The sequence below is a fragment of the Felis catus genome, chromosome B2, assembly GCF_018350175.1.
Source record: "Felis catus isolate Fca126 chromosome B2, F.catus_Fca126_mat1.0, whole genome shotgun sequence".
Lineage (NCBI taxonomy): Eukaryota > Metazoa > Chordata > Mammalia > Carnivora > Felidae > Felis > Felis catus.
The window spans coordinates 95,962,267-95,982,846 of NC_058372.1; the positions used below are offsets into that span (position 1 = coordinate 95,962,267).

A 20,580-nucleotide genomic window follows, 5' to 3' on the forward strand; every position below is an offset into this window, starting at 1 on the left:
TCCCACCACCCACCTGGCTTCTTCACTTTCTCTGCGTCCCACTGCACGGAGGACACCTGTCGCTGACCTCATTCTCAGCTTTGTTTGTTTCGCCGATAAGATTACTGGCCAGGTGCTGTAATCTTTGGTTTGCTGAGCAATTGCCCTGGTGCAGTTCCTGTGACCTACACTCTGGACGGAGCAGACTTCATTATTCACGAATGGGCCGCAGTCCAGTTACCTGCAGTGTCCACCTCCGAGGCCAGACAGAAACTTGTTTAGCCAGTTCCCTTCTTTCACTGGGCCGTTCCAGCGTGGACACACACAGACTGACAAAAACACGGAGCGTGTCTGTCTTCCCAGGAATGGATCCACCAGAACAAGACCCGGTCTGCTGCTACTCTCTGATTCTCATTTCCTCTTCCCACTCTGCTTCCCCCCTCCGCCCCCACCTCCCTTTGCTGCAGAGCTAGGGACCATCAAGTTTTAATGCAGTGTTGAGTTGATGAAAACAGCGTGCTAGTTTCTGAATGTCAAACAACATATGACAATAAAGCAGCCAACACATAACCAGGAAGACGCATGTGTGCTGCTTCAGCGCTGGATACAGACGCGCAAATGGCTGGATTTTTAGAGCCACCATGTTCACAAGAAGTCTTGGAGCATTAAAAGTGATGACGGTGGTTAGGTTGCCTTTCAGAGCAGCAAAATCTGTACAACCGAATCCTCCTGGGCTGAGTCATTTTCAGCCCAGGCATATTAACTTGGCTCGCTGTGAGTCTGCTTTTGTGTACACACGCACAGTATTTAACCACGAGCGCAGTGGGCCCCAAATTAAAACCATATTTTGTTAGCACCGCATGTTCCAGCCTTGACAGTATTTATCAAAGGGGAAGCCGCTGGATTTATCAAAAGAGATGAACTTCACCAGGGTCTGGCAGACCCACCCCCAATAGGGAGCTGTGATTTTTACCCGGCCTGTGGAGCGGTGGGGCCACTGTGGGTTCAAGACTGTTTGCTCGCTTGCTTTGGGCACCGTTCGCTGCTGTTCCCTCTCTGGTGCCTACCTTCCAACGGCCCAGACCTCACGGGATGTCATCAGCTCCACATCTGTTTACTCTTCAAGGGCCTGTTTGTGTTCCCTTCGTTTCTGTGAGGTCTTTGCTACCTAAACCCAAAGTGTATTTTTCCTCCCTGGATCTGTCTAGCCTGGCTCTGGCTAGACACTGTGGGACTGTGGTGGAAATGCAGACGCCCAGGCCCCACCCCAAACATCCTGAATCTGCATTTTAGCAAGATTCCCCGGGAGTTCCAGTGCATGCTGAAGTTTGGGAAGCACTGCTCTACCCCCAGGTAACTTTTCTCCTGGTGGTTCTCATTGGAAGTCACAGTAGGTGTTTTGGGAACATATACAGGATTTGGGGTTTGTCACACTGATGGGTGAGGGGCAGGAGTGCCACTAGCAAGAGTGGGCAGGGATGGTACTGGACAAGTACAGAGGACAGTCCCCTATAAGGAAAACTTGGTTCTTAAGTCACATGGCTTTCTAAAGTGCTGCCAGGCAGCCAGGTAGGTGAAAAACCTCTTTTTAATTATCTTAGCCCAGAACCTAGTTCTTTATTTTTTTTTAAATTTTTTTAAGTTTATTTATTTTTGAGAGAGAGAGAGAGAGAGAGGGCACGAGTAGGGAAGGGACAGAGAGAGAGAGACGAAGACACAGAATCAGAAGTAGGCTCCAGGCTCTGAGCTGTCAGCACAGAGCCCAACACAGGGCTTGAACCCACAGACGGGGAGATCATGACCTGAGCGGAAGTCGGACGCTTAACTGACTGAGCCACCCAGGCGCTCCATAATTCCTTTTTACCTAGAGACACCAAATATTGCTTGCATGGTTTTAATATGCACTGAATTGTCTAGGAATTCAGCTTCTGTAAAAATTCAGGGAGGACTGCCCTTGTTTTGTTAAGAACTTTTCCTTTGTTCACAACTTTGGAGACACACGTTCTCCACAGCATTGCTGCTCACAGAATTTCAGTCTCCAGGACATGATCTCTGTATCGGTCTGCATTGTAGCCATTCCAATGGCTGTGATTTTATATCTGACTGCTTCATTATGTTTTTTGGCATAAATGTGCCTGAGCATTTCTATATTAAAATACATCTGGTTTTATTACAAATTACTTTTATTTTATTTCTTATTTATATCAGAGTTAAGGAATTCATTATACTGTTGTTGAATCATTTATATTATTCATAGATTCTATTTCAGGAAAATAAAGAAACCATTTCTTTTTTTATTTTATTTTTTTAAGTTTGTTATTTTATTTATTTTGAGACAGAGAGAGAATGCAAGCAGGGGAAGGGCAGAAAAAGAGAGAATCCTAAGTGGGCTCTGTGCTGTCAGTGCAGAGCCCAACGTGGGGCTAGATCCCATGAACTGTGAGAACATGACCTAAGCTGAAATCGAGAGTCAGACATTTAACTGACTGAACCCCACAGGTGTCTCAAAGGACCATTTAAAAGTATTTGTTATAAAAACAGAATGTTGGGTCTAATAGGGTTGGGAACCTTGGTTCCACATTCTTTAATTCTTCAATTGGCCCTTATTATATATTGTCTTGTAATCTTGGTTATCTATACATTTTTTAATTTTTTTAATGTTTATTTATTTTTGAGAAAGAGAGACAGAGTGTGAGCAGGGGAGGGGCAGAGAGAGACGGAGACAGAATCTCAAGCAGGCTCCAGGCTCTGAGCTGTCAGTATAGAGCCCGAGAGGGGTTCAAACTCACAAACTCATGACCTGAGCTGAAGTCAGACACTTAAGCGACTGAGCCACCTAGGCGTGCCAATAATCTTGGTTATATTTTTAAGAGAACATGCATAGTCTCCCCTACCAGGTTATAAATATCCTTAGGGTAGGACTATCTTTTATAATCTTGGTCCTGTAATCACCACTCAATGCACCTATTGTACATCAGGTAATTGATTACATGGCTACTTGGAGGATGGCCCGCTTCCTGCATTCCTTTCCTCAAAAGCTACTGCCTTCTGGGGCACCTGGACTTAAGTATCCGACTTCAGCCCAGGTCATGATCACGTGGTTCGTGAGTTCTGAGCACCATGTCAGGCTCTCTGCGGTCAGCACAGAGACCTTCCCTTGATCTCTGTCCCTTCCCCTCTCACTCTCTCAAAAATAATAAATAAATACATTTTTAAATAAATAAAAAAAAAGCTACTGCCTTCCAACTGGGTGCAGAGCACTGGCAGCCTGGCTACTATGGCCATTAAGGAAGAGTTTGGGGCACCTGGCTGGCTGTTGGTGGAGCATGCGACTCGAGCTCAGGGTTGTAAGTTTGAGTCCCACTGTTAGGTGAGAGATTACTTAAAAATAAAATCTTTAAAAGAAAAGAAAAGATAGAAAGAGTTTGGCACTCTGTTGCTTAGGGGCTAGGCACAAAGCTTCACACTTAAAGAATTCTGATACAGTGGAGGCTAGAAATGGCCCAGTAGGGAAACAAACAAAATGCTACGGGATTGTGGAGGACGAAACAATTCCAATACAAAGATGCACATACATGGGTCTGGAGTGGCAAATGCACTTATAGGTTCCTTTTCTTACATACGTTTTTATTTATTGGATTGGCCACCATCTTCTTCACCCCATTGAATTAGAAGCTCCTTGAGAGCCACTCTTAATTCCTCTAATTCCTTTGTGTGTGCCAAGCTTTGGTGTCGTATCAGGCAAAACCCCTTCTATTTCTTGGGACAAATTCCACAAGTACATAGTCTTTCCAATCTTGTGTGGTAATGTGATTTTTTTTAATGTAGGTTGGCCTGGTAGTGAGTGTTTTTAATGTGCTGATAATTTGGATAGGTCATTTCACCACTCTAAGCCTCACTTTCCTCATCGGGAGAACAAAAGATGGACCAGATTGATGGTTCCCAAATTTGGCTGTTCCTAAGAAGATTTTTTTTAAATATCGAGTTCTCTGGGCTCCAGTCCGAACTTAGTGAAACACAATGGGGACAGGGAGATATGCTACAGATCTCCATGAACCACATTTCCAATAGCCAGGAATAAAGGACATGCAAGTCTCTTTTAGCTAAATATTCTCCATCTACATCAATTACTAGTGAGTAATGTTACACAAAAATGGCCCATTAAAAGTAGTGCCTGGGTGGCTCAGTTGGTTAAGTGTGCAACTCTTGATCTTGGCTCAGGTCATGGTCTCACGGTTTGTGAGATTGAGCCCCACGTTGGGGTCTATGCTGGTGCTGGCAGCACAGAGCCTGCTTGGGATTCTCTCTCTCCATCTCTCTGCCCCTCCCCTGCTTGCACACACACACTCTAAGTCTCTAAAAATAAATAAAATAAACTTAAAAAGAAAAAGTAGTCCACATTTAGTGTAAGATGACCCAGCTAAGTTAGACTATTATGGTAGAATGTAGAATCATTTCCTTCATTTATAAATTTTAAGTGATATTTTAAAATAATCTCTAAAGAATTTATTCCCCTTAAGTTAGCATCCCTGAGTAGTACAGTGTGGAAAAAACACTTTTCAAAAATCCTTACACCACAGCTGCCTGGGTGGCTCAGGTGGTGGAACATCCGACTGTTGATTTTAGCTCAGGTCATGGTTCCAGGGTCGTGGGATCGAGCCCCACATTGGGCTCTGTGCTGAATGTGGAGCCTGCTTAAGATTCTCTCTCTACCCTTCTCCTGCATCCCTCTCTCCCACTCTCTCTCTCTCTCTCTCTAAAGAGAAAGAAAAAAATTCCTTAGACCTGAAAAAAAACTTTGAACCAATCAGCAGACTTTGAACTGACCTTTTGTGGCCCAGGGAGCTCCATGCTGGGTGTGATCTGAACGTCACAGAAGGCACTCCTTCTCCTTGAATCCTCCCCATGGGCTGTCATATGCCTGAAATTCCCTTAACAGGGGCAGACTTTTTCACTCACCTCCTAATTAGCAATGAGGCTTAAAATACAAATATTCCTGAGGAGGCTTCAAAAAATTCCCTATTCTGCAGTGAATTTTACTGAGTTCATAGGGAGCACTTCATTGTGAAAAATAAAAAAAACCAAAGTTGTACAGGCCTATATTGTGAGACAAAGCAGTGATGAAACTTGCTCAGACCAAATCAAAGCAGACACCAGTTCATACCACAGCCCACATGAAGGTTTTTATCCAATACAAATAGAAGCAACAGTGGCAACAAAATGAGGCCATAAGTGCATTGGAACTTGTGAGTCCTGGTGAGGCTCTGCCCAGTGTATCATTCTTTCCTTACCAGCCAGGTAAACAACAGACTTCATCTACTAATACCAGGAACTTTAAAACTCTTAATCCAGTTGCAAATGACTATAATTGAGGACCTTTTCTCCTAGCTAGTTGCTCTCCAATTCAGAGTTGTCTAGCAGGTTAATTTCAACATAATAGAAGGTGTCATCTGGCTGATTGCACCACCACACGCTGGTGGCAGGGACAGATTTCATGTGTGTTCTGCTCAGGTTGCTAGGCGCTCTGGCTGGTTGCGTCCTTCTTTGCACCTTGGTGCTGAGCATTCTGAGACTTGGTCAGCTAAGGATAAAAGGAACCTACTAGCCAGTTGAGGGGCATGTTAACAAGATAATCCATGACATCCTGAGGAGGGTAAAGTGGAATGAAGAAATGATGGGGGATCATGGCTGAGGGAGGGATACCTTCCCTAGGGTCTTGCTGCCTACCTCAGCAGGAAAGCCTGACTCTCCACTCTCCTTCCTCCACCAACTGTATGGCCTGGCATCAGCCAATGACTCCACCACTTGAAGGGGACAACCAGGGGCTGAACCTCCAGGAACATTGGCAGACTTCTTTCTCCCAACTTCTCAGTGATCCCAGTGTCTAGCTCCCCAGGTCCCTCATGACCTTGACCATCTTATTAAATATGTTCAAAGTTGTGGAGGGAGGGAGGGAGGGAAGGAAGGAAGGAAGGAAGGAAAGAAGGAAAAAGGGAGAGAAAGAGAGAGAAGAAAGAAAGAAATGATGGGGGTGATTTTCATGGAAAGAGGTTTTCACAGGACAGAGTTGGGTTTGGGGGGGCTAGAGCAGTCAGTGAAAAAGATATTTCAGAAAGGAAAGCCAGGGTCTGAAATACACTTGACCTTCTTTATCACTTTGTCAAGAAGAGGCTGCCACCATTAAAAACAACAAAAAACAATCCCACCAAACTGTCTTCCTGAAAAACAGACAACCCCCAATTCCTTTGACTGCTCACTTCCTACATTCAAGTGAGACACCTTCAGGTGTCTTTGTCCCACAGTCCTGCAAACATTGCCATAACACACTCACAAGGGAGCATAGGCATGGGACTCAAGGAGGAGACATGTCATCATGAAAAAATGCTGGTGGGGCCTAAGCTGACCTAAGGGCAGAGGAGGGAGGGAGGGTCAGCAGGATAACTGAGGAAGACACTAGAAAAAGAGGAAGGTGGGTGTGCCCGGAAAAAAAGGGACCACATGACATTAGGCTTGTCTCCACCATTTGACAGCAGCTCAATCTCAACCACTGGGCAATGCAACTTCTTCCCGTAACTCACCTCCAGGTCACAACAGCCAGTCTGAGACATGTAAACAAGGCTGAGGAAATTTATCTTTCTTCCAACAATTAAGACTCCCAGTCTCCCCCACAACCTTATGAGCCTCGTGACATCCACACTCAAGGAAAACAGCAAAGCAGCTGGACAATCTTTCTGTCTGGCTGCCGTGCAGGCTGTATTTGCCTCTGGGCTTAGTGGCCGAGTGGGTAAGATCTGGAACAATCTCTAAGAGCAGGGTACAATCTGGGCACCAGCTGGGACATTAAAGCTGGGAAGAGCTTGCTCCAGCAACTTCCCTCTCAAGGTGTTTTTCTTCACCTCTTAGTCACTTTTCCTGAAAAAGGAGAAAGCTGAAGAGAGGCATACAGTTCACCGGAGCTATTGAGCCTGGAGGAAAGGAGTTCTAGAATCAAATTCTATCTATACATCTATAAACCACATGATTCACTGAGTACCAACTGACGTGCAGACACAAAAAGGAAAGCTCAATTAAACTAATGTGAGGGAGAAGGAAATTGTTCACTGAAGCCTGCAGGAGGACTGCCTGGCTGAGCAGGGCAGTCCAGGCCTGTCACGAAGAGGTGGGCAGAAGGTCTCCTGTCCTGTTGACTCAAGGCAAATGGTTGTGGCTCCCTGCCCCCGGCCCTCCAGGACATAGCTGCCCATCATGCCTTCAGAATGAATTCCATTTGTGCTGAAGGAGAAGAGGGAAATGTTACTTTTGCTTAGAAGTCACCTTAATCAAGAAGAGCCAGGTAACCTAAGAATTCTGGCACTAGAAGGAACTTTAGATCACTTAATTCACATTCATCATCTTATAGGTAGGGAAACTGAGACCTAGAAAGAAAAAGAGATTTGGATCCCTTCCCCCTGTTGCTTCCCCAGAGAACATGGTGGATTTCCTGGCTTGCTGTGGTTTTCTGAAGACCCTTGAATTATCAGAGCTCATGTTCTCCTATCCTTGTTTGTCAGCCCCCTAGCTGGGGCTGAATGAGGCTACCATCCATGTTGCTCCATGAGGTTCAGATACCAGTGGGAAGGGGTCCTTGCCCAAAGTCCATGGTGGACGGGGAGAGACAGGTCTTAGATCCATAAACTTATACCACTTCCTAAAGAATGCCATTTTGAAGTTTGAGGGAAGGAATGGAAGCTCTTAGCGGACACAACTAGTCATTCAGCACATGCTAAGTCCAGCATGGGCATGAGCAATTGCAAACAGAACTCTTGGGCCATGGTTGGTTCTGCATCCAGAAGTTATGAACTGACCATAGAAAATAGCAGTAACCAGCCATGTTGTACACAAGTAAAGGCTATGTGCTCCCACCCCCACAAGCTTGCTGCCAAGTGGAGCTGTTGCCATAAAAGCAAGTCTCAGCTCACACCAAATTTCATCAAATGCAAGGAGATTTGTTAGATAGTAGACAAAATTAATCTTTAAAAAAAACTCACTGTGGTTCAGAAGAGATTTCTCTCCCTTCTTCTTGCAACCTTCCCCCCAACCCCTAACAAAAATCAGCAGAGGGGCGCCTGGGTGGTTGAGGGTCCAACTCTTGGTGGTTGAGGGTCCAACTCTTGATTTTGGCTCAGGTCATGATCTCATGGTTCGTGGTTTGAGCCCCACGTTAGGCTCTGGGCTGACAACATGGAGCCTGCTTGGGATTCTCTCTCTGCCTTTCTCTCTCAAAGTAAATAAACTTAAAAACATTAAAAAAAAAATCAGAAACACCAAGGCAAGAGGAGCCGCTGTCCAACCCTGTCCTTCAGGGGTACCTATCTGGCCTTCCTTGGGCACCCTTTCTCCCGCAGAGTGATGAGTCACAGGGTCCAGGAAACAAGCCCACCCAAAGCCCATACCTCACTTTCCAGACCACTCTTTGATACCCAGACTCCCAGAATTCCCCACCAAGGGTCCCAAACCCATCTCTAGGTCATACACAGGCCTCTTCTTGGGGTCTGAGTATTGAGGATAGAATATCCCATGGCTGTGCTCACCACTAGGCTTAAGGGGACAGCTCTTCATAGAGAATTGGGCATGTAAGCTGGCGTGTCTTTAATGTGTGAGACAGAGCTGGGGGTGGGCAGAGAAAGGGAACTTCAGGGAGTAGGCAGAACTCTGAGGGGTCCAAGAATGTATTCACACTTGGCATTCTGGGTCTGTCTGAAGATATCTATATTTTCAAGGCAAGAGGATGGAACATATTCTATATTATAGATTTTTAGCTCAATTTATAGCTTTTAAATACTTAGACACATCCTGTGTGGGCCTCCATTTGCACTCTTGCCCCAGCCTCAAAAGTTGGAGTCAGGCTTTTTGAAGCACACACAGAGACTGGGTTCCTATGGTTAGATAGTGGGGAGAGACGGGGGAGTGGTCTTATCCTTTGAGACATCACACCAGTGAACTCCAACCCTCAGCCCTACACTGAGGCATAATTATCAAGCTTGCTGGTTTTTATCCTTTATTCATACAAGACAATTGGTCCTATCATATTACTCCTAACCAAACACCTACCAAGAATCTGCAAGTTCTACTAAATCAAAAATTACTTCTAATACTTTTTATGCAAATACAGCAATCTAAATTGTTGACAGAGACTAGAAGGGGTTTACTTGTTTTATACACAAATTAAACCACTCCAAAGAGTTAGGGCAGATTAGGATTAACTCACACACATACTACATTACTCATGCTACAGTATTTACAAATAAATGACCACAAATACAGCCTCCCAAGATTCCCATATGTTCCTTAACTGTATATACCTAGGATGGTGCTGTAGGCATCAGCCCCTGGGGTGAGGAATTAGCCCAAGCCCAGGAGCCCAAAACCAAGGGGCTCCCTAGCTTTTATCTTCTCCCCTCTGGAAGGGCCACGCCAGTCCCCAGAGATAATTCGTATCACTGTACCACGCAATAGCTTGGCAAGCATATCCCCTAGGCCTATAGTCAGATTTGGGATTCTAAAATAATTACTGCCCAGTATTTATGCAGTCTCTCTTTTTTCTTTGCCAATGCTACAAGTTAAGTAACTTCCCTTTGTCTGCTCTTTTATTACGGGAGCTAAGAAATTTCTATTTGTATACATTTAGGGGCTTTCCACGGGCAGGCCTGGCCATGATCCACCACAGGCTTATCTTCCAACTCTTTGCTTGTGCTTCACATAAACTTGGGATACCCTAATAATTGTTTTTCAACATTCCTGAGAATTCATAGGAATGTGACATTAAGCCCAAAAGGCAGGATCAGAACTAAAAGCTATGACATTAAAAATCCCTGGGTTCTATCCAAAATCTTCTAGAAAGCCGATTAGAACCCCAGGAAAATTAACTGGAAGAAAATCTTTATCATTTAGCAATAGACAATAGCAGGCACAAATCTTAGTGTACAGATACATAAATTCTTCTTTACTCGTTTATGACACACTTAATTTCTATTTTAGCCCTTCACCAGAGGAGTCCAAACCTTATCTCAATCAGTTCAAGGTTATATCTTTGTTTCAGTGTACTAAGGGGTGTGTGTGTGCATGTATTTAAGGGCCTCTTGTATTTTCTTTTGTTTGTTTGTTTCTTTCTTTCTTTCTTTCTTTCTTTCTTTCTTTCTTTCTTCTTTTTTTTTTCTTTAGGTATAATTGACATACATTACATTAGTTTCAGGTGTGCAATGTAATGATTCAATATTTGTACGTATTGTAAAATTATCACCATCAATCAACACATAGTTACATCCCAAAATCTCCACATAGTTACAGAATTTTTTGTGTGTATGATGAGAACTTTTAAATCTACTCTTTTAGCAACTTACAAATAATGCAATACAGTATTATTAACTATAGTTGTCAAACTGTATACTACATCCCTATGACTTATTTATTTTATAACTGGAAGTTTATACCACCTTCACCCATTTCAGCCACCCCCGCACCCCAACCTCTGGCAACCACCAATCTATTCTCTGTATCTATGAACTTAGCCCTTATGGTGTTTTGGGTTTTTTTTTTTTTACTTTTATTTATTATTGAGAGACAGAGAGAGAGAGACAGAACATGAGCATGGGAAGGGCAGAGACAGAGGGAGACACAGAATCTGAAGCAGGCTCCAGGCTCTGAGCTGTCAGCACAGAGCCCAATGTGGGGCTCGAACCCATGAACTGAGATCATGACCTGAGCTGAAGTCAGACGCTAAACCTACTGAGCCACCCAGGTGCCCCATGGTGTTTTGTTGTTTTTTTTTTAATCCACCTGTAAATGAGCTCATGTGGCATTTGTCTTTCTCTGTCTGATATTCACTCAGCATAATATGAGGGCTTCAGTCATCTGTCCACATTGGCGTCTGTTGAGACACAATAGTCTCATCTTGCACTGGTCACTCATTGTCCATGCCCAGGGCAGCTGAGTGCACCCTCACTACACCCACTAAGTCCATTAAAGGCCAGCCACTCTTTTCTTCCCCTCTTAGCATCATGAGAGTTATTCTGTTGCTCTCAGTCTATGCTGTGGTTTGGGGAACTTTGTGAGGCTGTATCTACAGCCCTGCCTGCCCAGGCATACCCCAAATCCATTTCTTTAGGGGCTTGCCACCTTCCTGAGGCTCGACCCTAGAAGAAACAGGTACCCATCTCTCCATTCTCAAACTAATTAATGGATTCCATCATTCCCATGCACCTGGGACACACAATCCCACTTGTAAGAATCTCTTAATGACTATACAGTTTTACTTTCCCTCTAAGCCAACTCCTCCACCAGAGTCCCCAGGGTCTGGGGACAGGGACCTTTAAATGGAACATCATGTACTCCCAAATCTGTGGTATATATTGGGGTCCTTCACTCCCAGGGTTTAGACTTGAGAAACTCAAAAGCCAGCAAAATGGGACTTTATACTTCTTCTGGGTTGAGTATCCTTCACTGAGGCAGGGAGCACAGACAAACTTTGCTCAAAGCAGCAAGGAGAGGAGAGGTGGGTGAGAGGGTTAGGAAAGAGTATTAGGAAGAAAAAGACTATATAGTACTTCAAAATTCAGACCCAACCATAATAGTAGCAGAGTTTTAAATGTTTCCATATTGCCTTTGACAGGATTATCTTTCTAAAATACAGATATAATTATCCAACTTCTTGGTCTCCTATCCTCCAATGGCTCCTCGTTGCCCACAATGGCAGTACAAGGTCCTCTCCATCTGAGAAGTGAGGTGCCAGGATCACTGAACTATTTGTCTGGGAAATCTATTATTTGCATGAGCAGAGAAAGCAAATAGTCATGTAGAATATCCAACCACTGAAGCATCAGGTCCTGGGAATAAAACTAACAATTTCCCCAACATTTCCAAAACCCAGTTCTGAACTCTAGTTGAACAAAACTTCTGATCTAATTTTGGAACACCCTGTTTCATTTCTTAAATCAAATGTCCTTAACCCTCTTGCACTACGGCTGCCCTGAATCAACCAACAAGAACAGGAGCAATATAGGGCACCTGGTGGCTCAGTCGGTTGACTGTCTGATTCTTGATTTTGGCTCAGGTCATGATCCCAGGGTTGTGGGATCAAGCTCCATGTCAGGCTCTGCACTGAGCATGGAGCCTGCTTGAAATTCTCTCTGTCTAGCCCTCTGCCCCCATCTCCCCCACTCTCGTATTCTTCCCCCCCCTCAAAAAAAAAATAAGAGCAACATTAAAAATACTATGAGAGCAGTTGCAATATCCACCTGCTCTCCTCCTTTCTCTCTGCCAGACCCTGAATTCTCATCTCCAAACCATGGCTTGAACACCTCCTTCAAGAAGTCATCCTCTGAGTCTCTGACCCTATCCTAATCATACCATGGCTACTGTGAGTGGCATAGGTCCTATCTGTTACAGTTATATGTGTTCGTGTTGTTTTTCCTGTCTTCTTTCTTTTACTAACCTATAAATTCTAATGGAGAAAGTCTGTACCCTCCCCATTCTTTGCAGTACCCTAACCACTTAGCACAATGGCCTGCGCAGAGGGAACTTAATAATTTTTGCAGTTGGATTTCTGGGTCTCCACCCTAGCTCCTGGGTAATCATTTATCAGCAAACAAATTAGTTATCTGTAAAACAGCCAAGGTTTCCAGAGTAGATCATTTGTATTTCCACTGCTGGAAAAAACAATACATACCTCTTTACTTGCAAAGAGAAATTTCAATAGAGGCATGTGGTCATGGCGTCACTGATAGATCTTGCCCGAGAGTTTTGACACTTATAACTCTTTGACCTGGAAAGATGAACCAACTTTTATTTTGAATCATGTGTTCCCCTAGTTTCCTTTAACCTAAAGGCTATTAAAGGCAGACAGTGTGATCCCCATAAATCTGGCAACAACAACAACAAAATGCATATAGTCTCTTGCTGAGCATCCACTAACATAATTCCTGAAAGCCAAGTACCCCCTCACACCCTGAAGCATCGAGGATGGGCTCAGAGATGGCTCAGAGGCTGTGCCTGCCTTGCCTACCCCAGGGATAACCCCATCCAGTGCCAAAGCTGCTTCTCTCTGGCAGTGGCTGATATTTCCACTGATGCCCACATCCTGCCTCTTCAGTAGGAGCTGCCCCACACCTGACCTCCAGGTGTAGGCCTGTGGGGCAGCTAAGAACGGAGGAAGGGTCTTGTCCTTGGCTTCTCTTAGTTGCCTACTCCCAGGTGGCCAACTTCACAAGGTAGCCCAGCCTGAGGAACTTTTTGAGGGAGGGGACATTCTCTCACAGGGTCCCCACACCTGGTACCCTACTCCTCCAGGGAACAAGATACCATCAGCTAGAGATAAAGTCAGCTCCATATGTTCTCCTGGACTACAGAAGGGGCCCCTGACAGCCCTTTCCTCCCACTCCAGCGCAGGTGGGCCCTCTGTGCCAGGCACTCTGTGGGTACACCAGTGTCCCAGAAGTACAGTCTCCAATGGAGCAGAAGGATAGGAACTGGCTGGGCCTGCCCCTACCCATTTCTGGAGGAGGCAGCTATGAGGAAGGGCCTTAGGAGAGGGCACGCACCTCACTGTGAGGGGTGGGGGTGAGTGGGACACCAAGAGTGTGCCGCACTTCAAGGGTCCATACCACCATCGAGTCTGAAAGAACTCTGAGGAATGTCTTGCAGGCTTCCTAGCTATCTACCTGACTCTGGTACATGTGCCTCATGTCCTCTCAGCCACGCTGCTGAACTCCTCCTCTTCCTCTGTCCACTCTTGCTCATATAATGGACCTGACCAATATCTCTGTGTTTATTCATGATCACCAAATCCCACCCATAACACTCTTCAGTAGTTACGTTAACTTTCAATACCATCAGATTTCTTTTCCCTAATCTCATTGCCATCCCCTTCCCTCCCACCCACTCCCAGCCTCTTCCCAAAGAAACCACAGAGTTGTACATTTGAGCTGCTCTCATCAGTCCTTTCTCCAAGTTTCCAGGGCCATGTGACCATCTGTGGGTTCATCATCCAACTCAAACACTTGGCCAACAGTCCACAATAGCTGTGGCTTCCACATTCTCCCTGTTCATCCTGGGCAAGGGCAGGTCTGGTTGGTTTCAGAGCACTGAGATTCTTGCCTGACATCCACAGTAAGAGAGGACTAGTCATAGCAGAGGTAAAAGTTCCAAGGAACAGTCTTCACCTCCCTCTGGCCAAGAGGGGGTGCCCAGCAAGGACTCAACACATAACAGGAGAGAAAACAAGTCTGAATGTTCCCAGAAGTTAAGAAGTCAAGGAATAATACTAATGAGCAGGCATTGATCTCTGAGCCCTATACTAAGTGAATATGTTCACTGAATTATCACAATAGTCCTGGGGGGTGAAGTGTAGTTACTACCCCAACATGCAGACAAGTAGACTGAGGTTCAGAATGGCTCCATAATTCACCCATGATCAAACAGGCCAAAGTATAGAGAAGAATGGCTGGACATATCTTCCCTCTTGTAATTAGGCAGGATGGACCCCAGGAGTTGGACAAAAAAAGCAGGACTTGTTTGGCATAATAAAAGAGTGGAGATCTGATGAACTGGCCATAGAACTCCAGAAATGAAAACAGTTGTTGAAGAGAAAAGAGCCTTCCCAGGAAAGAAAGAGGAGGACTTGATACTTATGACAACCTGTTAGAAACTTGAAAGAACTTGTCTGAAGTTGACTTACTGGCATGTTCTCGTGCTGGGTTAGACAGAACCATACTTCCCTCCTTCTACCTCCAAATCTTCAGTGAAAGTCAGCCAGATGTGCTGACACCACCTACCATGACATTAATTAACAGATGTAGGTGTTGCTTGGAGAACAAGAGAAGGGATTAATGTCGGGTATGGAAGGAAGCAGGGTGGAGAGAGGGCAGTGACCATGACCAGCAGGACAATACTGGATCACTCAAGAATTTGGCCCGAGAGAGGAGAAAGTGGGTGATGGGCATTGAAGAGGGCACTTGTTGGGATGAGCACTGGGTGTTGTATGGAAACCAATTTGACAACAAATTATATTATTAAAAAAAAAAAAAAAAAGAATTTGACCTGAGCAAGAACTGGAGACATAGGGAGGCTATGCAAATGTAAATGCCCTAGGAATCTTTTAACACACTGGCAGGAAGATTAATTCACTATGTAATCTGGGATGGAGGTTTCAGTCATTTAATGAGAATATTAAAGAAAAATATGATTCTTAGAAAGCTAAAGGATGTGGAAAGCCTCTGTTTTGTCTCATGCAATTCTCCCAGTGGAGTAAATAACTCACTTTCTCCAAGTCATTTAAGAGGTCTGGAAGTAAAAGCCAGGGCCTTGACACAGGCTGTGACTGGCCCCCTCTGCTCCGACAGCTCTTCCCACATAGAGAAATTCCACCTGCCTTCTAACTCCATCCACTCCTGCACAGATCTTGGTCAAAAGCTCCCATTCATGTGGAATTTCATATTCTATCTTATTCCCCATTCCAGCACAATCTAAACCTCTTTCCTTGAGAACTATGGTGTTAGAAGTCCTGACTCTGAAGTCAGGCAGCCTAATTGCGTGACCTTAACTTAATGGGGATTCAGTTTCCTTATTTGTAAAATGGGTAATGATAACACCTATTTCATAGGGCAGATGTGAGGATTAAGTGAAAAAAGAAAGAAAAAAGGTAAAGTAGTTAGCATATAATTAGTTTGCAAGAAAAATTGTTTTACTAATATGGTTTTGCCTCACTTAAAATGGACGCAGATTGTTTTTCTTAAAATCTGGAAACTGAAGAAAAATTTCAAATTAAGTTGCACTGTGCAACACATAAATATTAAAATTATCACAAGAATAAGTATGTATATTTGGAAGGACAAGTAAATCCTGGTAGGTTATTTACTCTATTACATTTCAGTATAGATTTACATTGTTAAGTAGTGTTCCCCAAAACTTTTATAACATATTAATTAAGTCTTAAGTATTTTGATAGTCTCAAGACATAACTTAAGAAAATAATCAACTATAATTTAGCATATTTTGACAAACTACCATTATTTGTCATATTTTAAAATTAATAATACTTGTTTTATTTCTAGTGATAGAAGTCAGCCTGTTCATTGTAGAACATCTTAAAATAAAAAATATAAAAGAGAAAATAAAAATTACCTGTACTCCCACCATCTAGAGATATTCACTGTTAACACTTTGATGTAGCTTGTCTTTTAAAAAACTGCTTATCAAAATAAACTCACTTTCACTAAATATTACATAAGAGAGAATGTTCTATTTCATTATAGCTTTAAAATGCAAAGTCTATACTTGTATAATATTCCATTGTAGATCTGTAACATAATTTACATAACCATTTTCATATGTATCTGTAGATATATAAACACTCACGATTGAAGTATTTTTATTTTATGTACAAAGAGCTGGCATTGTTTCTGGGGGAAGGTAGATATCTTGGATGACCCATTCAAGGAAGTTCACTTAGTCCGACTTAATCACGGGAACACTGGCAGCACATATTGACACTGTAGTTCCAGGTCAGACTGCTGATTTGAGCCAATGCCTTTGCTGAATTTTTTTTTTTTTTTTTTTTTTTTTGGATGGCTCCAGTAGAACTCCTAGTGACCCATTTTGCTTTCTCCAGTGTAAGGAAGCAAAAGGCCATATAGTTGTATATTTAGATTGTTTCTAATTGTTTCCAATTTTAAAGTGGACAGACATCTCTCTCTCTATAAATCTGTATATGCTTCTCTGACGAGTTCCCATATTTCCTCAGATCTCCTAGCTACCTGTGGAGTAAATGAGATCAATGAACAATTTTGCCCAAATTACAGCAGTGTGGCTTCTCGACTCCTCCCCCAGCACAAAGGAAAGAACCGGACCCTCTCTTCAAAGTCTCCCACCAGTTTTTATTGTTGTTTATCCTACTTGGTGTGAATATTTATAAATTTTGCTGAAAAAATATTCATGTTTTATTATAGGGTGCTGCCTCAAGACCATCTAGAGAATATAATATGTAGTATAATGTATCACATATCCTTACTAAAATTCATATATCTGACCCTCACAGTTTCAGATAAAGTGATCATTCTCAATCCTGGGTCAATTATGATCATCTGGTGAATGGCAAGAAGAAGAAGAAGAAGAAGAAGAAGAAGAAGAAGAAGAAGAAGAGGAGGAGGAGGAGGAGGAGGAGGAGGAGGAGGAGGAGGAGGAGGAAGAAGAAAAGGGAAAAAAATCAGAAATGCCCAGGCCCAGACCTAAAGATTCAGATTCACTGATTTCCCCCAGTTTCATTTTTTTAATGTGCTTTTTATTTTGAAATAACTACAGATTCATAGGAAGTTGCAAAAATAGATTAGAAAGGTAATGTGTTCCCTTAGTCTCTCTCACTGGTAACATCTTGTACAAAACCAGGACATTGACATTGGTACAAGCCACAAATTTCCCGTTTTGCCTCTATTCAGTGTGTGTGTGTGTGTGTGTGTGTGTGTGTGTGTGTGTGTGTGTTCCTATGCAATTTTATCACCTATGTAGATTCATGTAAGCACCACCACAATCAAGATACAGAACTGTTTCATCACCACAAAGATCCTTGTGCTACCCCATCTTCCTCATTGTCCCCTCCCTAACCCCTGTCCCCACTTCCTTTTGAGTCCCCAGAAGGTATCTCACAGAGAAATCTCAGACATGTTTTCCCACTCCAGCCTGCTTGAGACTCACTTCCTACAGGCCTGAGGAAGGTCTGGTTCTTCCCCTTCTGCTCTATCTGTCCCCAAGGCTTATGCGCTATTGCCCAGGATGCAGCCTCCGGAAACCCCCAAGCCTACACACTTTAGATATGCCAAATGGGACTGTGATGCTCTCTAAGAAATAGAGAGACTGCCTACTCTCTCGCTCTCTGCCACACTTTCCACCTGAATTCCAAGTAAGATTGTATCTGCCAGAAACATACATCCCCTACCAATTCTGACTATAGTTCCCTACCCTATCTTTGGAGGTCAGATCTAAGCCCTGGAGCTGGGCAAGGCAGACGCTGCCCTTCCTCTTTTTCTCTCAACCTCTGTCCCCCAACTCAGCGGGGGTGTGGGTGGGAGCTCTGTTCAAAGCTTCTTCCTCAGAGTTTTCAGTTTCTCTAAGTAAATAGATGCCTAGGGGGTTTCCTGCACACAAATTAATCAGATACCACCAGGCCAAATTGCAGAATCACAGTTCAGGCTTGGCTGGGAGCCCCACTCCTCTCAGGATAAATTTGACAGCATTAAAAGAAACTAAAATTGCCAGCTTAAGTTCAGGGACTAAGGCAGCAGTTTAGTACATCCATAATCTCATTCAAAAGAAAGCTTTTGCTGAGTCTAGCTTTGGTCAATATGTTTGATTGTTTAAAGAGGTTAATTACCCTCTCATTCTCCTCACATCTAACATGAGATGTGTTCATGGTAATTAATTTTTAGATCTCAGCATTTAAGTTACAGACTAGCAAAGGGGGAGTGTGACTTAGGTAAGGGAGAAACTAATACCACCCAACGCAGAAACAAGAACTCTACACTTGATCTCAGCCAAAAGGCCGAGAAGCAATGCAAGAACTCTAGAACTTTTTGTAGGCCAGGGTAGTACGTCTTAGGTAGTATAAAAATAATTGTATCACATTAGGCAAAAGCACAATGTTCTATTGTCTTTATTTGGATATCAGACATGAGCAAAAGAAGGGTGTGTGAATGTTGAGTTGACAAGGAATAGACCGCAGTGGCTTTTACCTTGTGACCTGAGCTAACCTGGAACTATGTTTCTAAGAATTCCCTTCCTTGTATCGTTCTGGGTTAGCACTGGCCACAAGAAATGTTTTGCATCATATTTGGAAGGAAGAAGTGAAAGAGCAGCCATACATTTACTTCCTGAAGGTGTCTGCATTGCAGCAGGTGCTGTGGCCTCCAGAAAACATTGTTGCTGACTGCTGGCTTGACTTGTTAGGGTGAAGAGACACCCAGACCACAGCCAGCCAGATCAGGCTGCACATAGATGAACATGATATTTCCCCATGAAACAACGTGGAATTTCTCAAATAAATCAATAATTAAGCATTAAAAAAAATTATTTCACTGAGGGAGGAGGGGCAGAGAGAATCCCAAGGGGGCTCCACACTGTCAGCATGGAACCCAACATGGCGCTTGATCCCATGACTTTAGGATCATGACCTGAGCCAAAACCAAGAGTCAGATGCTCAACGAACAGAGCCACCCAGAAGCCCCAAATGAATAATTAAGCACTCATAATTGCTTCCTCTTTGAAGAATATGCAGGATATTTGAGTGTCAGAGTAGAAGGGCCCCTGTGTTACTTAGGATTTGCTTTTCAGACTAGAGATATATATTTCCATGCATCTCCACAGGGCATTTTTATTTCTTGCTCATTTTCCACCACTCCAATCAATATACAGTTAAAATTTGATCTTCTGTTCAATCAACAAATTCCAAGTACAGTCCGTTACAGCATCTCTGAGAGGCAATCGATACATCATTCTGTATCCATCAGGGTCCAATCAAAGATGCAGAACCTCTGTGGGTGATAGAGAATAAAGTGTACAGAAGTCCTCCCTTTGCACTTGCATGAGCTGGGGGCATCAGTTGGCCCTGTGTCTGGGGTTGAACCTGAAGTTGCTGTGGGTCAGCCAGATGCTGTGGGGCAGCTACGAAAGCAGCTGGGAGTGGGTAGAAACAAGGACAAATGGACACTGCAGACAAACTGGAACCTGCATCTCTCTCATCAACTCCAACCTAGATCGTACGGTGACCTGCAGGAAAAACTGGCACTCTCTGCCACGGAGCTACACTTGCACCTGGCCCAGGACTCTGTGAAGCCAATAAAGGAGGTCTGGCCGGAGTTGGTTGAGCATCTGACTCTTGGTTTTGGCTCAGGTCATGATCCTAGAGTCATGGGATCAAGCGCCATGTTGGATTCCATGCTGACAGTGCGGAGCCCCCTTGGGATTCTCTCTGCCCCTCCCCCCATGAAATAAAATTTTTTTAATGTTTAATTATTGATTTGAGAAATTCCACATTGTTTACTTCTCAGATATGTCTCCCCATATACTATGCCCCAAATGGATTCAAATATACAGCAGCTATGATAAAACACAGCTGCTCTGGCGTTTTTCTTCCTCTCACCCTAGCCTTGACGGCAGTCTCCTTTCACTTTAATTTCATCCCCCAAACTCCAAACTCCGGGTTCTGAGGCCCTGACTCAGGTCCCTGCCTGGGACCTCCTAAATATCATGTTCATCCATGTGCAGCCTGGTATTTGGACCTCAGTCTTCCTAGGGACTCTGGCTTGACTTGGTCCTCCGGTTCTGGCACGTCCCACCATTTTGGCAGGAGTTTGCAGCCCCAGCTCCTACCAGAGTCAGCTTCAACCTTTGACTTCCTGGACGGTGCTTCCCAGTGAGGAGGAGAAAGTTGACATCCCAACACCACAGTCAGGAGACAGCAGACCAGAGGGGGAGATAAGCCCTATACAGAAACGCAAAGTAAGCAAAGAAACTTTGCATCAGATTTGGAAGGAGGAAGTCAAATAGTAGCCATATTTTTACTTCCTGACAGTGTCTGCA

The 20,580-nt window shown here is 43.8% G+C and overlaps 1 long non-coding RNA gene across 2 annotated transcripts in view; it reads right to left on the minus strand.

Moving 5' to 3' along the window:
* Positions 1-20,580, minus strand: part of LOC123385498 — an 89,588-nt gene that overhangs the window by 16,203 nt on the left and 52,805 nt on the right. The window contains exon 2 of one of the 2 annotated variants that reach the window (XR_006598139.1): positions 12,683-12,778. The exons of the other annotated variant lie outside the window; for it this stretch is intronic. This is a non-coding gene — a long non-coding RNA (uncharacterized LOC123385498). The remainder of the gene's footprint in view (positions 1-12,682; positions 12,779-20,580) is intronic. 2 annotated transcript variants of the gene reach the window in all.